Source organism: Ambystoma mexicanum, chromosome 10 (assembly GCF_040938575.1).
Source record: "Ambystoma mexicanum isolate Mex_15411 chromosome 10, UKY_AmexF1_1, whole genome shotgun sequence".
In the NCBI taxonomy this organism is placed as follows: domain Eukaryota; kingdom Metazoa; phylum Chordata; class Amphibia; order Caudata; family Ambystomatidae; genus Ambystoma; species Ambystoma mexicanum.
Genome location: NC_090932.1, coordinates 1397688615 through 1397713295, shown reverse-complemented (window position 1 = coordinate 1397713295; position 24681 = coordinate 1397688615). Strand labels below are relative to the sequence as shown.

The 24681-nt window shown below is 47.9% G+C and overlaps 1 protein-coding gene across 1 annotated transcript in view; it reads left to right on the top strand.

Moving 5' to 3' along the window:
- Nucleotides 1-24681, top strand: part of LOC138492350 (aldehyde dehydrogenase family 3 member B1-like) — a 980501-nt gene that overhangs the window by 347379 nt on the left and 608441 nt on the right. The window lies entirely within an intron of this gene.

The following is a 24681-nucleotide window of genomic DNA, read 5'->3' as shown; positions in this document are numbered from 1 at the left end:
ACTCAGTCGAGGCACCCTTACCCTAATACATAGCAGCCTCAAGTTCACCTGTCATCAATCCCACATAGACCCACTCGGTAGATTTGTGCTCATCACTGGCGCACTGCAGCACCAGGAGGTAATCATCCTCAATATATACGGTCCCAACGTTGACGACCCCGACTTTTACCACCACCTAGTCACGTTACTTGAGAGCTATCCCCTGATCCCCATCATATTCACTCCCCCGCTTGGCACTGGTGGACGCTTGGCGCTTAATGCACCCTGATGACCGTACTTACTCCTTTTATTCCTCAGTACACGATTCCCATTCCAGAATAGACAGATGGCTGGTCACAGACTCACTGATTAGATGCGTGACTAGCTTAGCCATCCTCCCCAGGACACTCTCGGACCACTCACCAGTATTAATTTCCATAAATTGGGGACCTGATGCCAACAAACCAAGGCTGTGGAGGTTGAGCCCTCACGCGCTTCTTGACCAGGTCTTTGCCTCCGAGCTTGAATCCTCAATTGAGGAATATTTCGAGATTAATCTAAATTCTGTCTCTACGCATGCCGTGCTATGGGAAGCCTTCAAGGCACACACGAGGGGAGTCGCCATCTCTAAGAGCAGTGGCATCCTCAAAACCATCCGTACCGACATCGCCACCAGCGAATCGGCTCTATCTGCCTATGAAGCGCAGTACGCAGTAGATCACTCCCCGGCCACCTTGGCAGATCTGGGCACTGAGCTTGACAGGTTCCGTGGCCTTGCTGAACGCGAGGTTAAGTTCCTGGACTCCCCTCGTTTGGCTAGGAAATACGGCGAGGGTGAACGCCCCGGCAGAATGTTGGCTAGACTTCTACGCCGCGAACTTGGTGCCCCCAGCATTCCAGCCATAGCTAGATCGGATGGTACACTCGCCACCTCCCCTCAAGACATCAACTCTGAGTTTTTCGCATTCTATTCGTCTTTATACTCGGAGGTCAACACCTCCCAAACAACCGAAATCAACTCCTACTTGGAGAACCTCCCGTTATCTGTCCTATCAGCCGAAACTAGTGCCTCCCTCGAGCGGCCCTTTACCCTAGAAGAAATTGTTGAGGCCATCGAGTCACTGGCGGCGGGGAAGGCCCCTGGCCCCGACGGGCTCCCGATGGACTTTTACAAATTATACAAAGCCCAACTAGCGCCGCATCTGCTGGCCTTGTGGATCGAGTCGTGTGAATTGGGCATACTCCCTCCATCTCTCCATGAGGCACTCATCACGGTGCTCCTTAAGCCTGGTAAAGCCCCCACGCAGTGCGGCTCCTATAGACCCCTCTCCCTGATTAATAGCGATATTAAAATATTTGCCAAAATCCTTGCCAACCGCTTAGGCCCATATATGTCCCACGTTGTTCATCCAGACCAAGCGGGCTTCGTCCCGGGTAGGTCCACCTCCCTAAACTTAAGGAGACTCTTTAATATCCTCAACAGAATCGACCCGACCACACATGCAGTGGCGGCCACTTTAGACATGCATAAGGCATTTGATTCAGTCTCCTGGAAATACCTGTGGTGCGTCCTCGAGAAATGTAAATTCGGCCCCAACTTTCGTGCCTGGGTAAAGCTCCTTTACACTGCTCCGTCAGCTAAGGTTCGTACAGAAGACAGATGCTCTTCCCCCTTTCAGATATTTAGAGGAACACGTCAGGGATGCCCCTTCTCTCCGCTCATTTTCGCAATCGCCATGGAACCTTTCGCTGACATGCTCCGGCAGTCACACTCACACAGAGGGCTGCGCACATCTGGCCAGACCGACATAGTCTCCCTTTATGCTGACGATACCCTATTGTTTGTTCGATCCCCTGAAATCAATCTCTTACCGATACTGATAGATGTGGCTCGATTTGGGGACATGTCAGGCTTAATAGTCAATTGCTCCAAGTCTGCATTATTCCCGCTCACGGACTCGACCCTACCCCCTCAGGATTTGCATGGGTTCACCTGGGCGTCTTCTAGCTTCACCTATCTAGGAGTGGTGGTCTCCAGGCACACGTCACAGCTACGAAACGACAATTATCACACTTATTTGACCAAGCTTGAAACTAAAACCTCAAGCTGGACTAGGCTTCCCCTTTCACTGGCGGGCAGAATAGGCATACTCAAAATGATTGTATTACCTCAATTATTGTATCGCTTCACCAACCTTCCCCTGTGGCCTGGGAATACCTTTTTTCAAACTCTCCGCACCATATGCAACACATTCCTTTGGAATTCGGGGGCCGTTCGGCTCAAATTGGGTACACTGACTGCCCCCAAAGAGTTGGGTGGCTTTAGTGCACCCGACTTCATCAGATACTGGGTGGTTGCCCAATCAGTTTGCTGCATTCTGGTTCAACACTACTGATGCCCCCCCTCATGTCCGCCTCGAGAAGCTGGCTGTCTGTGACCGAGTGATTGGGTCCCTGGTCCTCCGCCCAATCTCCCCCCCCCCTTAGACTCTATGAACCCGGTGGCTTGTACATCCCTGGCGTTGACTAAACTCTGGTCCATGGTTGGCTCACCCCGTCCTTTTCACGGGGACCTGCCCCTGTGGAACTTCCTTCCCGATGTTCCACACATCCCACTTACGGTAGTCACCCGCTGGGCCACCGCTGGCTTCCTGACTCTACGTGATGTATTTGAACAGGGAAACTTCATAGAATGGTCAGACCTCCCTCCTCCACTCAGGCGTCGACCCTCTGTATGGCTGCAGTACTCTTCACTTCGAGCACATCTCAAGTCCACCTATCCGGACTTCCCCGCCTTGCCCGCCGATGAACCTATAGTGGAGGAGCTCTGTTCATATCTCTCCTTCAGGGGTAAAGTGTCGCGGCTCTACTCCTTGCTTCAGGCCAGAGCGGCCCCCCACTTCACCGAGCTCAGACGCAGATGGGGGGAGGACCTTGGTGTCAAAATCACTGATGAGAGGTGGGCTCGGATGTGCGCCCGGACTCATGAGGTCTCCTACAACACTAAATTTAAGCTCATCCAGTTCAAAGTCTTACACAGGTATCATCACACACCCGTGAGACTTCACCGCATGTTTCACACTAACCCGCCTACCTGTCCTAGATGCGGCGCAGATCAGGCCTCCTATATACACATGCTGTGGCTATGCCCCCATCTGTCCCAATTCTGGCTAGACATCTGCTCTACATTATCAGATATTCTAGATCACCCAATCACCCCCACTCCACTGCATTGTTTATTCCACGACTTCCCACAGCTCTCCCGTGATGCTAAGAAATTGGCAGGCCTCAGCATGCTATTGGCAGTTCGCTGTATATTACTCTGCTGGCTTCGCCCCAGAGGGCCCACCTACACCCAGTGGCTCAGATCGGTCACATGGGCTCATGACACTGAGCATTCCTGGAGTGCTATACAACACCCCCACTCTAGACCAAGAGACATCTGGCCGAAATTCCGTGACTATATTGCTGCCATGACTTCACCCCCCACATCTTCTTCTACATCCCCAGATGTTTCCCCCTAAATACCATACTACCCCGGGGCATGTATATTATCCTCTGAGTGTTGCCGATTATTGCCATATTACATTCATGTAATTGTATATGTTCTTTTCTTATACTGTCTGTAAATTATGCTGGTTCCTTGTGGTCTGCCTCTGGACCTTGTTTGCGCTGTCAAGTCAATAAAAAGAGTTTAAAAAAAAAAAAGAAATTAGAATAGATCATTGTTGGAAAAGAGATCCCCAGGACGCTGTCACCTGCGCCCCAGATGTTGGAACATTTCCCTCTGCCTTCTGAAGGGTATCCACTCATTGCATTGACAACCAAAGCATCGACAGCCAAACCATCTTTAAAGAAAACATCTAAAAAAAAAAAGCATCTAATGCATTATTTTAGATGGTAAAGGGTTTAGTTTAATAAAAATGGGTTTTAAAGGTTAAAAAAGGGGGCTTTAGGGTGTGCAGGGGGCACCCCCATTAAAAAAACAAAAAGGCCCCCCCATTAAAAAACAAAAATGAAAAAACAAATGCTTTAGATGCTGTTTTTTTTTTTTGAGTATTTTTTTTTTTGTTGATGGTATGGCATTAGATGCTTTGGCTGTCGATGGAATGACTATAAACCTTCTGGAGGGGAGCCCATCCACGTATTCCTGTTCCTCAGCCGACAGACTGCAAACACCACCGATTTCCCCAAGTTGATTTTAAAGCCCGACAATTTCCCATATTGCTCCAGGCTAGTCAGCACATGGGTGACGAAGTGGGACATCCTGGTAATGTAGGGCGTAGTCTGCAAAAAGACTTGCCTTACAATGTACCCCGCCAACCATGACCCCTTCAATGCCTTCATTACCTCTGACCGATACTGCCCATGGCTCCATCACCAATGCATATAACAACGGGGAGAGAAGGCACCCCTGATGTGTACCTCGCCTCAGTGGAAAGGACCCTGATTCATTCCCATTGACCACTACCCTAGCCATGTGTTCCTAGTACAGGGCCGGCAACCAACTCCTCCACCGTAGGCCCATTTCAAAGGACACAGGGAACTCCCTCATAAACGCCCAGCTCAACCCAGCCGTATGCCTTTTCGGTGTCCTGGGATAACGGGAGCGCCCCCCCCCTCCACCGCCTGCGAGCTCATCACATGGAGAGTTTTTCTCATACTGTCCGCTCCTTGTATATTGAGCATGAACCCTACCTGTCGTGGGAAGTGCGCTTCCAAACGTGTCGCCATGACCCTGTCAAAGATTTTAGCGTCAATGTTAAGGAGGGAGATGGGCCTGTAGGAAGCGCAATCTGCTGGGTCTTTCCCTGGCTTAGGTATGACTGCTATCATAGCCTGCAGGAATGTTGTTGGTATCGTGGCCCGACCCACTATCTGGTTAAATAACATAGCCAGTGGCTTCACAAGGATCGCCTGAAACTGTTTGTAGAAGTCGGCTGTGAAGCCCTACTCTCCCGTGGCTTTCCCCAACTTCAACCTTTTGTTAGCTTCCAGCACCTCCTCCCCAGTTCTCGCTCTCTCCAGAGCGTCCCTCTCCAACCCTGTAAGCTTGGCGAGGTCTCGCTCGCTTAGGTACTGCCTCATATCCTCCACCGACTCCTCTTCACACCTATTGTATAACCCCTCGTAAAACTCTGCAAAACAGCCCGCTAAATCTTCCCCTCCCCTCCGGTTCCGTCCCCCTCCATCCCGGATTCCCTCCATCCTCCTTTCCACTCTACTTCCTCTCACCCTGTTTGCCAGGAGAGTCCCCGCCGTATCTCTCCTTTCGTAGTGTCTCTGCCCGGTGTACCGCATATACTTAACAACCTCTCCAATTAGGACCGTACAAAGCTCTTGTCTCTTGTCCCTCATATCGCTCAATATGGCCCCCCTATCTGCATCTCTGAGTTGAAGGCACCGGGCTCTCAGTCACGCAAACTATTTTCAATCGGTACCCTTTCACGTTTCTTCCTGGCTCCCTCTGCAATCAGCAGGCCCCGAAAGGTGGCCTTTGCTGCCTCCCAAACCATTGCCACACCCGTCTCCCCATTATCATTGGTGTCAAAGTAAGCCCGCATCTCCCCCCTCAGGAAGTCCCTGAAGACTTGTTCTCTCAATAAGGTGCCATTGCACATCCAACTGTAACTCCGCCTAACCTCTGGTAGTTGCAATCTGCCGCCACTAATTCATGGTCTGACCATGTGATGGCCTCCACGCTCTGGTTCCCCACTTCACCCTCCTGTTCCCTTGGCACCAGATCATCATCAATCCTTGTGTATGACTGGTGTGGTCTGGGAGAAAAATGTGTATCCCCCAAGATACGGCTAGGATCTTTGCCCCACGTCAACCCAGTAATGTTCCTAAAGATCTCTCGGGGCCAGATTATCCTGTCTCTCCTTTCATTCCCCTGTCTCTTTGCGGACCACCAGTCCAGTTTAGGGTCCATTATCAGATTGAAGTCCCCCCAACAGAATCTCTCCTTCCGCCCATTCATCCATTACCCTCAGCACCTGGCCTATGAATCCCACCTGGCCCACATTTGGTGCATAGAGGGTGGCCAGCGTGGCTAGTGTCCCTTCACAGGTGACTTTTTATACCCAAAACCCATCCCCCAAAACCGTTCCTGACCTCAATTCCCGTGAGACTGAATGATTTCTCCAGCATTGTACCCACCCTCACCTTTTTAGGGGTTCTATGAGAGGCCCACACATTTCTCCCCATCTCCCTACCCTGTATTATTGATTCCGCCCCTTGTCTATAATGCGTCTCTTGCAAGAAGAGCACCACCATTTTCTGTTTGCAGAACATATTACTGGTCAGAGACCGCTTATTTTGTGAGTTCAAATCCTTGACGTTTAGCGCACCCACCGCTCCCTCAACCATTATCCCTTCTTTCCCAGCACACCTCGCCCCTCTCGTGTTCCACTAGGCACAGAGCCTCTTCAGCGGGCAGATACCATAGCATGCTCCCCTCCCCCCCGTTTTCCCCCAAACTCCCACTCTCACCCCTCCACCCAGCCTCCCCCTGTACTGAGGCATCCGTCTCCATCTCCCAATCTTGCTGTTCATGGTCAACGAACCAGCAGGGACTCGTCCCCTGCCTAGGGTATCCCGTCAAGCATGGCCACTTCTCCCATATCCCTGAGCCCTACTGGGGGTTCGTTCGCTCTCCAATAGCCCTGAGTTGAGACCCCAGATCCCCCCCCTGGTTCCCAATTACCCCCCTCTCCACCTCGCTTCATCCCTCCTCAAAACACTACAAAGATCAGCAAGTGAAAACCTCGAAACAAGTGTACCACTGGTCTCCCTCCATGCCAGTTAAAAACCGCCTAACAAACCAGTGGCAATTCCATGATAGGCCCCCCTCCCACCTGGGCCTCATGGTCTTCAAGGGAGCCCCAAAAAAGGTTATAAGTAAACAACATTATTCAACACTGCGGTCCTTTAAGCGTCTGTTAAAGGAATTGAAAGTAAACAACATTATTTAGCACTGCAGCTCTTCAAGTGTCTTCTTTTCGCAGGGGGGTGCGTTCTGGCCCCCTTTCGCCCTCTGCGGGCCGATTCTGGGCACTGTCTTGCCCCCCCCCCCTGCTGTGCACCGCTGAAGGGCCTTCTTGACTCCCAACCAGATCTTCTGTGATCCTCTGAAGGTCCTCTTCTGCCACTAGATGGTGCCTCTCTCCCTCCCATTCGAACAGTGAAAATGGGTATCCCAGCGGTACTTGACCCCCTTCTCTTGCAGCCATTTAGTAAGGGCCTCACACTTCCTTCATCTTGCAGCGTGTGTGCTGAAAGGTCCTGGAAGATGGCCACTTTTGAGTCACCATATTGTATCTCCCACAGACGTTTGGCTCTCTCCAGGTTCCTTGCCTCGTCTCCATAGTAGTGCAATTGCGCTAGGACCGTGCGGGGGCCACGTGCCCCTCCACCTGCATGATGTACTCTGTCTATTGTGACCCTCTCACCCGCCTCTGTTTCGAGGACCGTCCTTATGTCCTGCACCTTATGTTCCAAGCCAACAGGTGTCTCACCCCTCCTCCAGCAGTCCGAAAAATCAAAGATTGTTCCTCCTCTCACGATTTTGAATGTCGTCCACTTTGAGGCGTAACTCCTATTCCCGACATTCCAGTTCTATGAAGCATGCCTCCATCTGTGTCTCCAGGAGACCAGTGAACCTTTGGCCTCGACTCCAACCACCCTGCCTTACAAAGTGGACACCTTGACTGACTGATCGGCCAATCTCGCCCCCATATCGGTTCTCATCCCCTGAATTTCCTGCAATGGTCTGGATATCCGTTTTCATTGAGCCTAGCTCAGCCTGTGCTGCGTGGGCGCTCCCAGGTTCCATCGCTGTGTCCTCGGCTTGGAATTGGAATTGCGCTAAAGCCTCCTTCCAGCTCATGGAGTGCATGATCCTCCCTCTTCCTTTACTCTCCAGGGGTCTCAGGTACGTTTTCACCAGCCCACCGTTATCGCTCTGTGCTGTGACCTATGTCCGTGAGTGGGGCGACTGCTTATTCAGAGAGGCGAGTGAGTATTAGTACGTTCAGGGGGGTGACTCACACTTTGGTGGGATTGCCACCTGAATTTTCTGCTCCACTGAAGTGCCCCCATACCTACGCCTTGTCTCCAGGTGATGCTACTGCGCCCGGTCCACTTTCCAGCCCAGCGGTTGGTCTCCCATCAGCGCCTGTATCCCAGAATGTTCCTGTCCCCGTGGCTGCGGGATGCCTCACAACAAGGTAACCTGTCACCCTTCTAAGCGGTGCCTTCCGTGGCTGCCTGGTTTGTTTTATGTTTGTTTTATTATTGGTACCTTGCCTATGAGCCTGCTTGGCCTTCAACTGTCCAGTCAGCAGTAGTTAGTGTGCAGCTGGGCTTTGCTGATGACTCTCAATGAGGCCCTTCCCCGTGTGCTTCAGACCTTCTTTTTTTTTTTTTTTTTTTCTCCCCCCCCCTCCCCTGGTCTTCCTTATCCGTCCCGGGGGGCAGTGACCCCAAGTTGAAAGCACTGCCCAGATAAGTGCAGTGGAGGAATGAGGTGGTGCACCTCTGCTCCCAGGAGGCAACCCACGAGACAGTCCAAACTCTTAGCCTCCCGCCGTGGCTCCCTGGGGGATTCCGCCTTGTGTACCCGACCTGTTGCTCGTGCTGTTGGGGCCATCACACCACCCCCGCGGGGTGGGGCCCTAGGCTCCCTCCCTCACCTCCTCACCTCTTCCTCGCCTGGCTGCGGGCCGGGCCATTTCCTGCAGTTCCTGCGTTTAAGGGAGGCACGCTCCTGCGTCGGCCTCCGCGGGGCTTACTGCGCTGATGGGGGGTCCTCAATACTTCATTTGCTCGGAGTTCCAAGAGCCCCCAGACTAACACACTGCAGCTCCCGTTAGTCCCGCAGGCTCCTCCCAATCATTGTTTTTATCCGGATCACGTTAGCTGCCACATCAGTGTCTGTGAGCTGGGCAGATTCCTTTTCCTGTACTCACCATGTAGAGTGCGTCTGGCTGGAGGAATGCCTGTGTGCGCACTACACTACTTCCATAGCGTTCAGTCTCAGAGCATTATTTCAAGCCCCTTTGGTTGGCTTCAGGTTTACATGTAGGATTTGCGATGCTTTGAGCGTGTTTCAGTCCGCTCTTCTCACTAACTCCACAAAATTCCCTCGGCAGGGGACGGAGCACAGCAGTCAGGCAGCCATCTTGCTTGCGCCCCCGCGTACACCCCCTTTTGACTACTTATGTAATTTTTTGAGCAGTTTTCGAGGCGACCCCCCCCCCCCCCCCCGACACATTTTTGGAGGCCCCAGCAAGATATCTCATCCTATCGACTAGGCGTGGGAATTCCAGCCATACTACGGCGTGGTGCAGGACAGTGTCCGTTGGCCAGTACGAAAAGCTCTACTACGTGGAGGTCCATGGATGCCCAGCTCCTGAAGGTCCACCTGGTCCGGTGCGGCCTTCCCTCTGATGAAGTGCTGGCCTTTAAAGGGAGACTCAGAGGTCGAGAGAAGTGAAGAATCTTCTAGAAGGATGCATGAGGGACCAGTGCTTGAAAGCTCAAGGGGCGGAAGGGATTCTTTTTATGGTGTATAGGACACACCCTTTTTTTTTTTTTTTGGGTGGCGAGACCGATTGACCATAGTAGTCTTAGATGTTAGGTCTGCCGTTCTGATAGGTAGCAGGTGGACAGTGGCACATCTGCGCTAGAGCAGAGGGGTTGCATAGTAAGTGGCTGACCTTGTTATACAAGAGTTACGCGTAGTACAGGCAATTGATATAGTTGCGTAAATGTTCTTTTGGGAAGGGCTTGAGAAGAAAATATATTTGCGCACATGTTTTGTAAGTAGCAACGGTCTGTTTTTGTGTTGTAAAAAATTATCGCATTGTTTTATGTGGTTGTGGAAAAACGGAAGAGCCGGAGACAAAATAACTTGTTAATACATTGCAGAGCCGCGTAGCACGAGTAAATGATGCAGTCGATTGAGGGGAGGAGTAAATGCTTTTTCTAACGTACTAAGATGGGACATCTTTGTTTAAGGTGGTGGGCCTGGGAAGAAGACCATTTCTGTACTAATACGATATAACAAGGCAGAACTGTGGAGAAGGCCAGTGTGTGCAAGTACTGCGTGCGAGGTGTGACAGCATGGAGCCTGTGGAGAAGGTTGAAGCAATTGAAAAAAGGGTGATCGAGTGAAGTGGTAAGTATAAAATTGAGTGAGTGGGATCAATTGAAAAAGGAGTGAGTTTGAAGGTTTAAAATTATAAAGGAAAAGGGAGAATATTTTAATGATAAAAAAAGAATAAGACTGGGACAATGACGTCCTATTGGATAGATGAACAATGAATCACGTGCAGAAAATTGCCCCAATATTGTCAGAAAATAACAAAGTACTTTTATGAGTGGGTACATGACACACTGGGAAAGTGTTGTAAAGAATGGCCTGGGAGGGAATGTTCGCTAAAGATATTGTAGATGGTATGTATTCATACTTGTCAGCTAAATACAAAGGTGCAAAGCTTAAAAAGAGACTAGTTATTTTGGGGCTTTGGAGATTGTATAAAGAAAAAGACGGAGAAAGGTAAAAAGCAGGAGGAGGAGCAGGGAAGTGCACTGCCCCCACCCTATACAATATGCCCATTAAAACTAGCTTCAGGGTATACAAATCCAAAACGAGTGCCTCAAGACAAGGAAGAAACGCATAAAAAGGGGAAGGTGACATAAGCACTATTAGCAAGGACGAGAAAGTGAGGAGGAAATATTTAAATGACAGTGTGCAGCAGCAACTTGACAGTGTGTTCAAGGAGCAGAAAAAGCAATGGAAAGAGAACTAGAGGAAAAAGGAAAGGAACATGAGAAGGGAGCCAACAAACAGGGGTGGACAGCAGGACGCATAAAGTTTAAAATGGACAATTGGAGACAGTACTGGGACAAAAGTGAAACGGACATGGCAGAAGGAAGGGCACATATTAGACTGCGAAGACAGTGCTGACAGTGATCATGGGCATGACAAAATACACACATAATTTGACAGACAGGAGGAGGGACAGGAGAATGAATGAGAGAGAAGAGGAGGAAGGGGAAGTCGCTGTGTGACTGGCCTGGGGAAATAGGCTTCGGAGCAGGAAAACGAGAATAGCGCTAGCCTAGAGACCACAACGTGGTAATAAACACACAGCACACCCACAGATGCCACCTTCTGCAGAAAGCGACAGTCAAGGTTTATTACATACCATGGCAGACCATGGACGGGGAGAATTTAGTTTACATATTAACTTCATTCATTGCGGGGGCGAGCAAGTGGAGCTATGTTTTTGAGAAGGAGACGGCGGGAATCCCATTGGCCATAGGGGACATAAGTTTATTGGCAGTATGGGTCGGGGAGAGAAGTGACAAAATATGGCTGAATGTCGAGGCAAAATTAAGCTCCAATATACATGAATGAGCTCCTTTTAATAACTGTCCAGTATATGTTTGGAAGGCTCGAAGTGAGCTGCATCCAGATATGTCCGACATGGGTTCTATATTGGCTCGTAAAATTAAGCCTGATGTGGACCCTGTGGAATACATACGATTCATGCAAGAAATGTGGACACAGGAAAACAAACCATCATGGTACAAAAAAAACTATTTTACCACAACTTCGTGAGGGGTTCTCCCCGCAGATGTACAAACTTCTTTAGAAAAGATAGTGGGAATCGAGGCAAAAGGGTAGTGTGAGAAATCAGATGGTGTCTCAAGTGCTGAACCCCCTGGGATTTGTCATTCAGGTTGCCAGGACATGACTGTTGCTGTTGGATACAGTTCCTGGGGGTGGAACAGTGCGGGAGGATCACCTGGGTAAGGGATCCTCTGGGAGTATGATAGGGGCACCCGATGGTGAGACACGGTACCCCCTTCCCTATAACACATTTTCCTCTTCCTAGGATATTTAGGAACTCAACCCCCCCCTTCCCGACACGGACACTTTCTCACGGACAACTCGCTGTGAGCGACAACAGGACTACCCCCCCCCCCCCCCCCTTCCTCGACAGTATTTTTCTGAATTTTCCTAAACTTACTAGTGAAAACTACAATCCCCATAATTCCTTCCCTCTGTTCTTTTCTAAACTCATTGAGACAACGAGGCGAGAGATTGGGAGGATGAAGATTACCAACAGGGAATCTCAGACACAGAAAACACTCTCCCCTTTCTACAGCAGACTGTCCCATTAATGAGGCTAGGCTAAGTCAGGCCTCCCTCTTTAATTACTCACACCTGACCCCACTTGTCTCTCCCAAGCAGCATAAAAGGTGGAAAAGGAAAGCACACTTTGAGCGATTCTGGGATGCTGGAAGGCGCCGGAGGGAAGGAGAAAGCCCTAGTTAGCTGCAGGCGCCCTGGAAGACCTGGAGGAGGAGAAAACCGCCCAAGCAGTGGCAGCGGCCCTGCTATTTGAGAGGAGACTGTGTTGTAGAGGCAGTCGCTGTACTTCCAGAAGGCAAGACCGGGGCAGCTGGGGGTTGCCTGGTGGTACCTACAGCAAAACTCCTCCCCTGGAACCAGATAGGCAAACCCAGGTACATGAGGGGGCAGGAGGTAAGACCCTGACCTCATTGTAAAATCCCCCTTGTGGTTCCTAGAGCTCCCAAAACATGGAATAACGTTTTGGTGAACTGTGAAGTGGGAGTAAAATTATCACAAGTGCATTCTGGGACTGGGAGTCCAAAAATGTAATTTTGAAGATTGTGAGAGGGGTCTGAACCCGGCAGAGGGAGAACCCTGTGAACTTTTTGGGAGGGGTTGGAGTCCGGTAGAGGGAGACCTTGTGAACCTTTTGAGTGAAACTGGCACCAGAGATGGTGGTCGGCGCCACGTGGGCGTTCAATCGAAGGTCTCTGACTGGTGCCTCCTCCCGAAACAGGAGAAGCAACAAGTACCAAGAGGCCTTAGGGGAGGCCGGCGTGAGTTGTCAAGGTGGTTATACGAGGGTAAAACCAAACCACTTGTACAGTCGAAAGTCTTTGACACGTTGTGGAGGCAGACGTGAATTGGGCTGAACCCTAACACACCCTAGGACATTGTGATGAATGAACTGTGCAAAGCCTGACTGGGGGCTTTAGAGAGAACCTGACTGGGGCTGAGACCCGACACAAGTAATGGGAAGAACCTAAGGGGTCTAGAATGACTTTTCTGTTCAAATGTGAACCTGACAGATGGATGCCAAGAGAAAGCTAGGGGAAGAGAACCCCCGCTTTCTGATGAGATTTATAAATCGTGAACTGTGGAAAGTGTGAACCCGACTGAGGTAACTGTGAAACTGGCGTTTGCGCCCGGCTGAGGGGAACGCTGTGCGAACTGTGATAATGTGCAGCACGCACTTGCCATAGAATAACGGTGGCCCAGAGAGACGGGATTGCCCTTCGGAAGCCTGTGTTTAAATTGGCAAGTGCTTTGAGAGGCCAACGCTGAAAGAAGGATCAGAGCCTGGCTAAGGGGGTCCTAGGGTGAGGAGTAATCACCCGACTTGAAGGTTACCAGAAGGAAATGTTTGTTTTGTTGGTTTTTGGTATATCAGACCCTCTGAAGCAAGCAAGAGACTTTGCATGAGAAGAGACTTGGGCACAGAAGGCCCTGGTATAGAGAAAATGAACTGTAAGCTTGTACCGGAGAAGCCCAGGAGTGTGCTGTGCTCAAGGGTCCTGCCTTGTTCTGTGCTAAAAACGTGGGGAAGGGAGACCCCGACCATAACATCCTGACTTATCATTTTGTGAACACTTCTTTTCTTGTGAACATTTTCCTCCACTATTTTGTAGCATAGTGGTAAGGATTGGCAATAGTTTTTTAGTATAGACCCTTTTTATTTGACTAGACTACACTAGGACTGTAGTATTATTATTTGATGGTCGTAGCTTGCTCCCATCTTAGATTTAGATTAGGCGTTTATCGCACCAATTTATAGATTAATAAACACCCTTGAACTTTGATCACGTGTCTTTCTTGCATTGATACCATTCCTTCCTTACAGTGTCCCGAGATGCAGGCAACAATTGTACATTATTGCAAGAGGAAGCAGGAGAAGGATAAGGAAAATGAATTAGTTACATATGAAGGGAGCAGTACTCGCAGGGCCAGTTGTTGTTCGACAGGTTCAACAAGGGGGGCTTCCAGTGGCCACAGTAATGCAGCCAGGAGGTTACACTCGGGTACCACCCAACCAACAGTGGGGAACGGTGCAGATGTAGCAACAACCTGAATTCATAAACATGCGCAAGCCAGGGCTCATGCCAGCTGGCGGATGTAATGCATCCATGGGACAGTATCAAACTGGGATAGGATATTATTCATGTGGTAGGGGAATGGGATACATGGGAATTAAACCACGTTTCGCAGTACAGTGCTTCGCATGTGGGAATTTTGGATATTTTGCACGAACATGCCTGCTTATTGCGCAGGCACAGCAACAACAGCAGACCTACATGCAGCAGACTCCTCAACAGATGCAGATAATGCCACAGCAACTACAGATATAGCTCACAAAGTGTGTGTCCACCCAGAGACAAGGGCAGGTACAAGGTGGGAAAATGGCAAACTCCAGGTACAGTGAGCATACTTCAGGCTCCAGCGCAGACACAAATACCAGAAGGGGTAACAATATTGGGACAGAATACAGTACCCCAATACACAGGAATGAGTATGGTGTGTGGTAACCCATTTACATCATCCGCAAACATGTTTTCTCAATAGGGGATGCCAACAGGGAGTGCAAGTGTGTCCTGTTCTAGCAGTAACTGAAGACCGTAGGTCGGAACCTCAGGTAGCAGTTCAGATAGGACAGAGGGGATTTTCTTTTCATCAAGGAAGGATTTCCACTATCTAACAAAAGTTTGGACACCCAAGTCTTTTCGGGGACAATTTTGAAAGTTCCTCTGACAAAAGATTTACCCCTGACAATAAGGACACAGCATATCCTAGCACCATTACTGTATTCAAAAGACACACACACATCAATATTCTGTGGAGGGACCTACTCTGCAAATTAAATGCAATAATTTCATTTTCAGAGGAAAGGATGGTGTGCACCACACTGAATGTATCCAGCACGGGTGGCAGCACTGATTCAGGCATACTATGCACACAGCACAACAAGAGGGATACCCACACACATGGAGGTGTTTTTGTACAGGGCACACATGTTGGGATGTTTATCAGGGATTGAAGTAAAGGTGTTCTGACTGTCCAATACATTTTTGTTCATGCCCCAGTGTCCCTCCTCATTTAGTTCAAGCACAGACTCCTTCCTGTACCTGGAGGAAGTAGTGGTACAAAAAGACAGGACTATGCTGGTAGCTACTGATGAAAATAACATGGAATGGCGGTCAATGTTATGTATTGCTCCAACACTAACATTAGCAGGAGTAAGTAACAATGAATTGTTTGCAACAAAAGACAATGAAGAGGGAGAGGTAGTGTTCGAGCTGAGCATACATTGTTCAGTACAGATCAAAGACAGGGCAGTGCCCCAGATCACTCGGATAACAAAAAAGAAAACTCAATATTTGCAGGAAGATTTGGAAAAGGTGCCCAAAACGTGTGTACAACAGGACCCCATGATGTAGGACTACTAAAAGGGGCTGGGGCAGTACACATCAACTTAAAGAATGAGCACTATTGCCATGAGTAAAGCAGTATCCACTTTCTTGAGGCAGATGAGGGCATATACGAGACACTGCATTCCCTATTGCAGCAAGGCATAATACAGGTGAGGTAATCATCTTGCAACACAGCTATCTATCTGATTAAGAAAGCAAAGGGAGGGGCATGGCGTTTTATACAGGACTTACACTATCTGAACAATATTATTGAGGCAGAGTAGCTATTGGTCCCCAACCATGCAGCAATTATTTTGCAGCATTCCCACAGAGGCACACTATTTCACAGTAGTCGACTTAAAAATGCTGCCTTCTCATTTGCACTACATCAAGACTCCAGGTACCTCACCGCTTTTACGTAACACGGGACCCGATTCTAACATACCAGGATTCCTCAGGGGTACTGCAATGGGCCTAGCATCTTTAACAGAGTAATTCAAATGGACTTGAGCAATTTACAGGTTGCAAGCACAGCAACACAGTGCGTTATGACTTATTGGTGTGCAGCAAAACAGAAGAAGAGTGTAGAAGGGACCCAGTGACATTACTGACTTTGCTGGCAGACAAAGGATACAAAGTGGACAGAGAAATTACTGTACTGTCAAAAAGAGGTGGTGTAGTTGGGTCAGATTGTGTCGACTGACTGGAGAAAAGTAACACTAGAAAGAGTAGAGGTCATACACAACTCCACGACCAAAAACAGTGAAAGAGATGCAGCAAGTTTTGGGCTTGTGAAATGACTGCAGAGCATGGGTTTTTGATTATTCCACATACACCAGGCATAAAAAAGCACAGAAAAACAGAGCACACTCAAAATGGACAGCTGAAATGGGCTAAAGCTTTGATATAAAATATGAGTTAGCACATGCACCAGTGTTAGCAACATCCAACTACAAAGGAAAATTTCACCAGTTCTCACATTCAGATGGAAAAGTAATGACCGCAGTACTGACACAGAAAACGAACAGGGACACAAGCCTCTTGCTTATTACAATGGGTGACCGGTTGCAGTTATGCAGGGCCACTTCCCATGTGAGCAGGCACTTGCTGCTGCTGCTGCATTTGCCATTGAGAAGACTTCCACGATAACCATGGGGTGCCCAGTATTACTGGAAAAAAGAAACAATGACAACTCATCTTCAGGGTATGAGGTAATGCCAACAAACTCGGCAATAGAACTGCTGTAATGCAGGACCATAAACCCGGCAGTCATCCTTGAAGAAAAAATCTAGGAAGGAGAGTATGTACATTATTGCATAGGTAGGAGCGAGGGTAACCCCCTGGTTAAGGAAGAAGTGATTGAAAGGGGGGTGGCCAGGATTTTCATTGACAGAAGTTCCAGCATTGACCAGACCACAGGGCAAAGGCATTCAGGTTGCGCAGTGGTGGGGCATAGACAAAAGTACACAAGGGGGAGAGGAGCTGATGGTGTACTCACAGATGGGACTACCAAACCATTACTCTGCACAAGCAGCAGAGCTGGTGGATTTGATTGAGGTACTAAACATGTCAGAGGGCCAGGCAGTGAACATCTTCTCTGATTCGGCCTATGTCACTTCCACAGTGCACGCAGGGTTAGCAAGATGGGGAAGGAGAGGGTTTAAAAGAAGTGAGGGCACTTCCGCTTAGCATGCAGTAAACTATTAGAAATGTTACCGCTCCTAGTAGAATTAGCATTAATAAAATGCAAACCCATACAGGAGGGCAATATTTTATCTCACTAGGAAATGAAAGAGCAGACAGAGCAACAAGAGAAGCAGCGTATCTGCCAGCGGGGTCACATGTGCTGTTCATGCAACCCCAATATTGCAGATAATTGAGTTGCATGGAGAAGCATCAGATACTGAAAAAGATCTATGGAAGAGGGGAGGATGTTTTGTCCCCAACTGACTTGGTCTGGTGACAGGATAGCACAGGAAAGGTTGTCGTGCTGAGATAACTGTTAAAAGTAGCTTTGGAACAGCTTTACTACCCTGCCCACATATCGAAAGAGCATGTGGCTGCAGGGATATGTGAAGACTAGTTTGTGCCATAAATTTTAAGAGTATGTCACCAAGTTCATAAATAACTGCACGACCTGCTAGAAGTTTCTGCCAGGTCACACATTGAGAGTTGTACGGGGAACACTGCTGCGACTGGAAGGCCCCTTCCGGCACTTGCATATTGACTATATTGATATGCAAGAGAGATGTACTTCTTACTAGTACATGCTTGTAGTGTGTCCATTCTCACGTTGGCATGAGGCAGGTCGCAGTGCCCATAATGAAGCCTGCTCTGCGGCCACATTTCTTATGAGGGAGGAGTTCTGAGGTGGGGGATTACAGATGAAATTTGTTCGGATAATGGACAACATTTTGCCAATGATTTGATAAGGGAAATAACACTCCTAGGGATAAAGCAAAAACTATGCATGGTTTACCATCCCCAAGCCAACTGTTTGGTAGAAAAGATGAACGGACTGTTTAAGACGAGATTGGCAGAGCCTACGCACACGCTTGAAAAACCGTGGGTGCATTGCTTGCCTCTTGCTTTATTTGCGCTGAGAAACACGCCTGGAGGATATCACCTGACTCCACATGAGATTGTTACATGGCAGAGAATGCATGCACTTATTCCGCTGTCGCATACAATCTGACGCTTGCTCTTTTATTCCTGGGGGATAATTTGATGCCTATCTCAGAACTTACCAAGTCCCAAGGGGTACTGCAGATCAGCGTTTTCTGCTGTTCAAAAATGAAGTTATACTCTGTGTTTCTGGATTTGAGAACAACGCTTGACTCTGTATCAAGGGATACATAATGGCAAATGCTGTTAACTCTAAATGCCCCTATACAGCTGGTATCGTCTATAAAATTGCTGTATTCAGAAACGTTAGCTACAGTACGCTACAGCCTATGGGGTGAGCAGACCCGACCCTTTGTTAGCAAGGGAGTGAGACATGGGTGCGTATTGGCACCCCTGCTCTTATGTATTTATATTCAGGAGATTATAGATTTATTGGTGAGGGAGTGCCAAGACTGCCCCAGGATGGCTGCAGAAAAGTATCCAGCATTATTTTATAATGACAACGCAGTCACCCTGGCAACCACCTCTCATGGCCTGAAAAAGTTCCTGTATGTTTGTGTCCGAACATAAAGATCTACGCCGTGAGCTAAACCCGGATAAGACCAAAGTTATGGTTTTTAAGTTGCAATTTACTAAATCCTGCCCTTTGACAATTGAAGTGAATGAAACCAAACGGAGCAAGTTATCAAGTTTGATTACCTTGGTATTAGGTTTCACGAGTCTGGTGGATGGTCAGAGCAGGTGCTCACTTCGGGCATTACCGTGGAAAAGTTTAGCGGGGGATATTCATTCTTTTTCTATTAAGCATGGCAGTGCTTCGATATCCCCTGCACTAGATCTATACAAGAACCAGGTGATTCCTGCATTCACTTATGGCTCTGAGCTCTGGGATTATGCCAATATATGGAAGTTGGACATACTTGAACATATGTTTCTGAAAAAATTGGTCATACTCCCCAAAAGTGCTCCATCATTATTGGTTTATCTAGCCTCAACGTCATTTCCGATTGGAGATCTGGTAGCCCTCAAGCATGCACTCTATTGCGAAAGACTTTGGAATATGGAGGGTTTCAAGAAATACTGCCATGCTCTAATCCATTTAATGTCTCTGGAAGGGGGCAAAGCTCCAAGTGGGTTGCAAACATAAAAAAGATCCTATTCCAATCAGGAGCATGTGGTTCATGGGTCTGCCCGGCGGGCCGAACGGGATCGGTTACCAGGATTTAGAAAAAGGATGCAAGCATTGCTGCAAGGGAGCAGCTTAAGTGTAAGTGGTGTTCCTAAAGTCGGGGATAGATTTTAACGCTCTGGATGATAACTGGGTATAATAGTTACCTAGATAAACTAGTACAAGCATATGAACGATCATTGTATGTATGCCTTAAATTGGGTATACTGCAAATACCTTCCTTTACAAAGTCATGGGCCGATACTGGATCAGGGGCGTTCCCTATGTGTGGGGCAGTAAGAAAAACTGATATGTTTGCTAATTTGCCCCATTACTTTGAATTTGAGACGCTCTAACCTGAAACCAGTTCTGAAGGACGCTAGAATGCGTCGCATAGCTGAGGCAGTGACATTTTTAAAACAGTCCGTGCAGCCTCATGTTACTTTTGCAACTGCGAGATACACACACAGCATGGCTAAAAAATTGCGGGTTCAGAAAAACATTCATCATCAAATTAATGAGTTGAATGAGTATATCCCATAGATAATGTCACTCCGGTTTGGGTTGTTTACACTAAGCATGCATATCTTCCGGGAGGTTGCGAGCTAGGCTTCCTCTCGGAATAATTTGTGTGTTCTTTAATCATCTGGATTTATTGTGGCATCAATAATGTATGCTCTTGCTGGTTGCTATCTAAGTTGTAATCTTTATACTATTAGTTGTTTTATAATGGGTGTTTATTGCAAATTTGAATTAACTGTAATATCTGTCTCATTAGCAATCTCCTTTTCTGAATGTATTGTTTATTATGGGAAACATTAATTGTTTCATTTGAGACTTTGTTAATTTGTATATTTTATGAATTTGTTGGTGTTTGAACTGAAAGGTTTTTACGTCGAATAAAAATTTGACTGACACATATGATTCAAATTGGGCAGGCGTTACTGCCATATGCATATCCTGCAAGAAGTCTCATTCCCTAAATACGGTGGTGAACGCAATCCATTCTGCCCATTGCCAAGATTTTGTTACATTTCCTTGATACTGGAAAACCACTTCCTGGCATTTTTCACTCATTAGAAAATGAAATGCACAATTGGCTAAAGTTCTACTTTTTTATTGCCAAAAGCTCAGCAAAAGAGTTTATTTAGGCACATGTTTAAGTGTAACCCGAGGTAGCCAAAAATACCTACTGAGGTCAGAGTTGTTAGAATAGCAATTTGCTTTAATCAGACAGCCTTCCTTGTCTTTTAAACTGAACCAAAAAAATACTGTAATAACAATCTAGGTCTGTAAGCAAGACTACCTTTTAGTTATGTTCCTTTGCTCTCCTGGGAAAGTATTGAAAATGGACCTCGTCCAATAATCTCTCCGATAACATATCTATCTATATATTTGTGAAAGTGTGTTTGTATGTTCGGGGTTGGCTCCAGTCCCATAACAGTTGGTGGGCTGCAAGTTTGGCCCACGGTCGACATACCAGTCTGGGGTGTACTGGTGATAGTGAAGTTTGATCAACCCTACCCATTCACCCTACACATGGCAGGTTCCAGCCCTGTGCCATCAGTCTAGGTAATTTCAGGAGATTGACAATTTTGCGACTTTTCCGAAGTTGGACACAAGGTCAGCATACCAGTCTGGGATGTATTGGCGATAGTGAAATTTGACCAACCCCGCCTATTCGCCCTGCACAGGGGTGGAGCGGGGTCCGGCCCTGTGCTATCAGTATATGCGATTTTGAGAGTTTAAAGTTATGACAAAAGGCTATAGCAGACCCCCACATGCATATCGGTTACAGACCCGTGCAACGCAGGGTAGTACCTTTAGTCCTTCAATGATCACAGTAATCCATAAATTGTTTTATGTAATCTGGAATCCAAGCATGGGTATTTCCTTGAAAGAATTAAGGTGCCCTCGGAGACTGTTTCAAAAAGGTAGCAGGCGCTCCTCTCCAGAAAGAACATGGCATAATAACCTGTTCTGAGATGAGTTTGCAGCACACGCTTTTTGCTCACTGTACTTTTCACAGATGGGAAATATCCATTTGCATATCAGTCTTTGTCCCGCCCACATGGGCAGTCCAGCACCGAAATGCTATGGCAATTCCTCTCTGAACAAGAGTACCAAAAGCAACCCCATACACGTGTTTCAGCCTTGTTGGGCCTCATCAGTGAGGTGAAGCTTTGCCTCTCTGACACAGTGAGCAGGGAGTCCACGTCTGGTTGCCCCCAGGTAACTCAGGGTGACCAACCCCAAGTTCCAGGTTATCATGCCTTGTTCTTCCGAGCGAGGGGCGCCTGCTACCTTTGTTGAATTCTTTGAAGGAACTTAGGGTTGGTCACCCTAGGTTACACGTGTATGGGGTTGCTGGTGGTACTCTTGTTCAGAGAGGAATTGCCATAGCATTTCAGTGCTGGACTGCCCATGTGGGTGGGACAAAGACTGATGTGCAAATGGATATTTCCCATCTGTGAAAGATACAGTGAGCAAAAAGCAGGTGGCTGTGAACTCTCAATGTGGTTAACAACTACTGAACAGGTTATCATGCCTTGTTCTTCCTAGAGAGGGGCTCCTGCTACCTTTGTTGAGCCCTCGGAGACTGGCCTAATTTGTAGCCGTTCAGTAGTTCGCTGTTGTACTAATCTTCTGCACCATTTACTAAAGTGTCTCCAGTCTGTACGCATCTGCCTGATTTTGATTTTCTGCTGAACACAATGTCAGTCAGTCCAGGAATGATTAAAGGAGGGACATTTCAACTAAACAGATAATGTCAACATCCATTTTTGGTGCTGAGACAGATTAGGTTGGTTACAAATAATTGTATTGGCTGGTAACAGAGTATGTTCTAATGGGGCAGTACTAAGTAGTGTTTCTTTCCATCTTATGTGTACCGTATATTTTTTTTAATTGATGTTGTGGTACCAGTAACTAGGATTTTGGACAAAAAATCCAGTTTAACCTTTTCATAGCTTTCTTTTACAATTTTTTTTTAAAGTACATTTATTGGCTTTTTTTGCAAATATAGAACACAATCTCTCCCCTGCACTCTACTGGTAAGCATCCAACTGTAATACCCCCTTCCTCTAGAGAATAATCCTACAATGTCCAAAATCCTTAGTGTACAGGCACATCTGAAGGCAGTAGTCATCGCGGAGGTACGGTAATACCGTGCCCCAGTATTTCCGAGACTTTGAATTGTTCCATTGAATGTTATAGGTTACCCATTCAATCGCAAGTATGTGCAAAACCTCGGAGAACCGTTTGTGGATTGTGGGGGCCTCCTTCTATGTCCATTTCCTAGCCACCACTATTATTGCCGCTAACACCAGGACCATGCATGCTTTGAATTGCGCCATGCCTTGCGGCACCGTGTCCCTCCCCCAAAGGCCTAGCAAGCATGTTTCCATCCGCAGAGGTAGAATAATAATAATCATCATTTCCTTGATTTAGGCCTGCACCCACTCCCAGAAGTGTTGCAAGGCCGGGCAGTACCACCAAATGTGGGCCAAATACCCCTGCCCCTTGCAGATACTCCAGCAGTTTGGCGACACATCCGGGTACATCTTAAGTCTCTCTGGGTTGTAGTGCCACTGGAGAAGTACCTTGTACCATGCTTCCCTCAGTTGAATCGACCTAGTAAGTTTGGGGATGTTACCCCAGAGAGATTCCCACTCCTCAATGGCTATTGGTTGGCTCAGTGTCCCCTCCCCCTTCCTCATGTAGGGCCAGCTGACAACAGATGTGTGTCTCCCGATGGGTTGTGATGTATTTCATAAGGGCCTCGAGCTTTGTTTGTGACTAACTTGCTAGATGGGTGCAAGGACCAGTGGCGCAGCTGGTACTAGTGAAATCTGTCCCCTTCCGTCAAGCCAAAAGATGTTATCTCTTACCCATGAATTAGCCTGAGTCAAAGGCATCCTGCCTCCCTCCACCGCTTGAAGGTCTCCCCCTCGACTCTTGAGTTGAACTGTGGATTGCCAATTAGCTGTGTGAACGGGGCCAACGTGGACAAGATCCCCCTTTGGCGCACTAAGGTATTCCAAACCTTCACCACCAGAGTTGTAATTTAAGAGGCCTGCATACCTGCCGGTCTTTCTGGATTAGTCAGCCAAAGGACCTCTGCTAGGGGGCACCCACAGCTACTCTGTCCATGTGCGCCCAGTGTTTCTTATCCTCCCCTGATTACCACTGCTTTATCACCATCAACTGGGTGCCCTGGTAGTAATGCTACCCTCCTCACACCTTCTCCCCCGGTTCTCTGAGCCATGAGTACATGCACTACCTTTGGTTGTTTATTCTTCCAAAGAAATGAGGAAAGATGTTTATTTAACATGCGAAAAAAAAGCTCTGGGGAAGGGAGACTGGCAAGGCTTGGAAAAAATAAAGGAGTTGAGGGAGGGTCGGCATCCTGACCGAGGCCATCCAACACATCCAAGATATGTGGAGGGAGTTCCCACGTTCCAACTCTGCCTTTAAGGAGCGGATCAGCAGGGGGCAATTTGCGACATACATGGGCTATGGATTTTGTGATGTTAAACCCCAGGTACTTGAGTTCCTCCCTACCCCATTGGAACCGAGTGCACCCGTACCTCTTCCAGGGCAACGCCTGTGAGTGATCGATTCAGCACCTCTGACTTGTGGGCATTAACTTTCAGGCCTGACACCCTGCCAAAGGTCTCAATCTCTGCGGCTACTGCCACCAGAGAGATTGCCTGGTCTGAGAGGACCAAGAGCATGTCATTGTGCAATGGCTCTGTCCCTTTAATGAGATCAAGCAGAGTCAGGCACGTAACCTTAACTACACACACACCTGCCACTTGTTAATTCTCCCTGTCAGGATCAAAGGTGGTGCGTACAGGCACACTCCAAGCAAGGCTGGGTACGAGAATGAGCCGCTCTTGTGGGGCTGATGCGAACCAAGCTATCAAAGTTGGAAGGCCAAGGGGCTGATCGGCACTTGCATAGAACGAGAGGGAGCCAGGCGAGAATTCCACACTTTTGGAAAGCCATAAGCATTCCAAGACTGAAACCGATTGAGAAGAAAGGGTGTACCTTCAAAGTGCTTCAATGCGGCCTGCACCCCTCCCGGGTGAAGGACGAAGTCAGGGAGGAGCAGACGATGTATTGGTAACTGCCTTGACTGCTACATGGAAAGCGTTGAAGAAAGAAACCCAATTAACATAACCAGTGAGTTATCAAAGGCAACAAAGGCCTGGTTTGTGTTCAAGGCAAATGAAACTGTACAAAGATTTGAAGGTTGCTCGTGTGCTGATAAATGCAGAATGGAAAAGACAATTGCTGAACTGTGATGAGAGTATACAAAATAACAGTGGCCTGCGAGGCCGAATTGCATATTT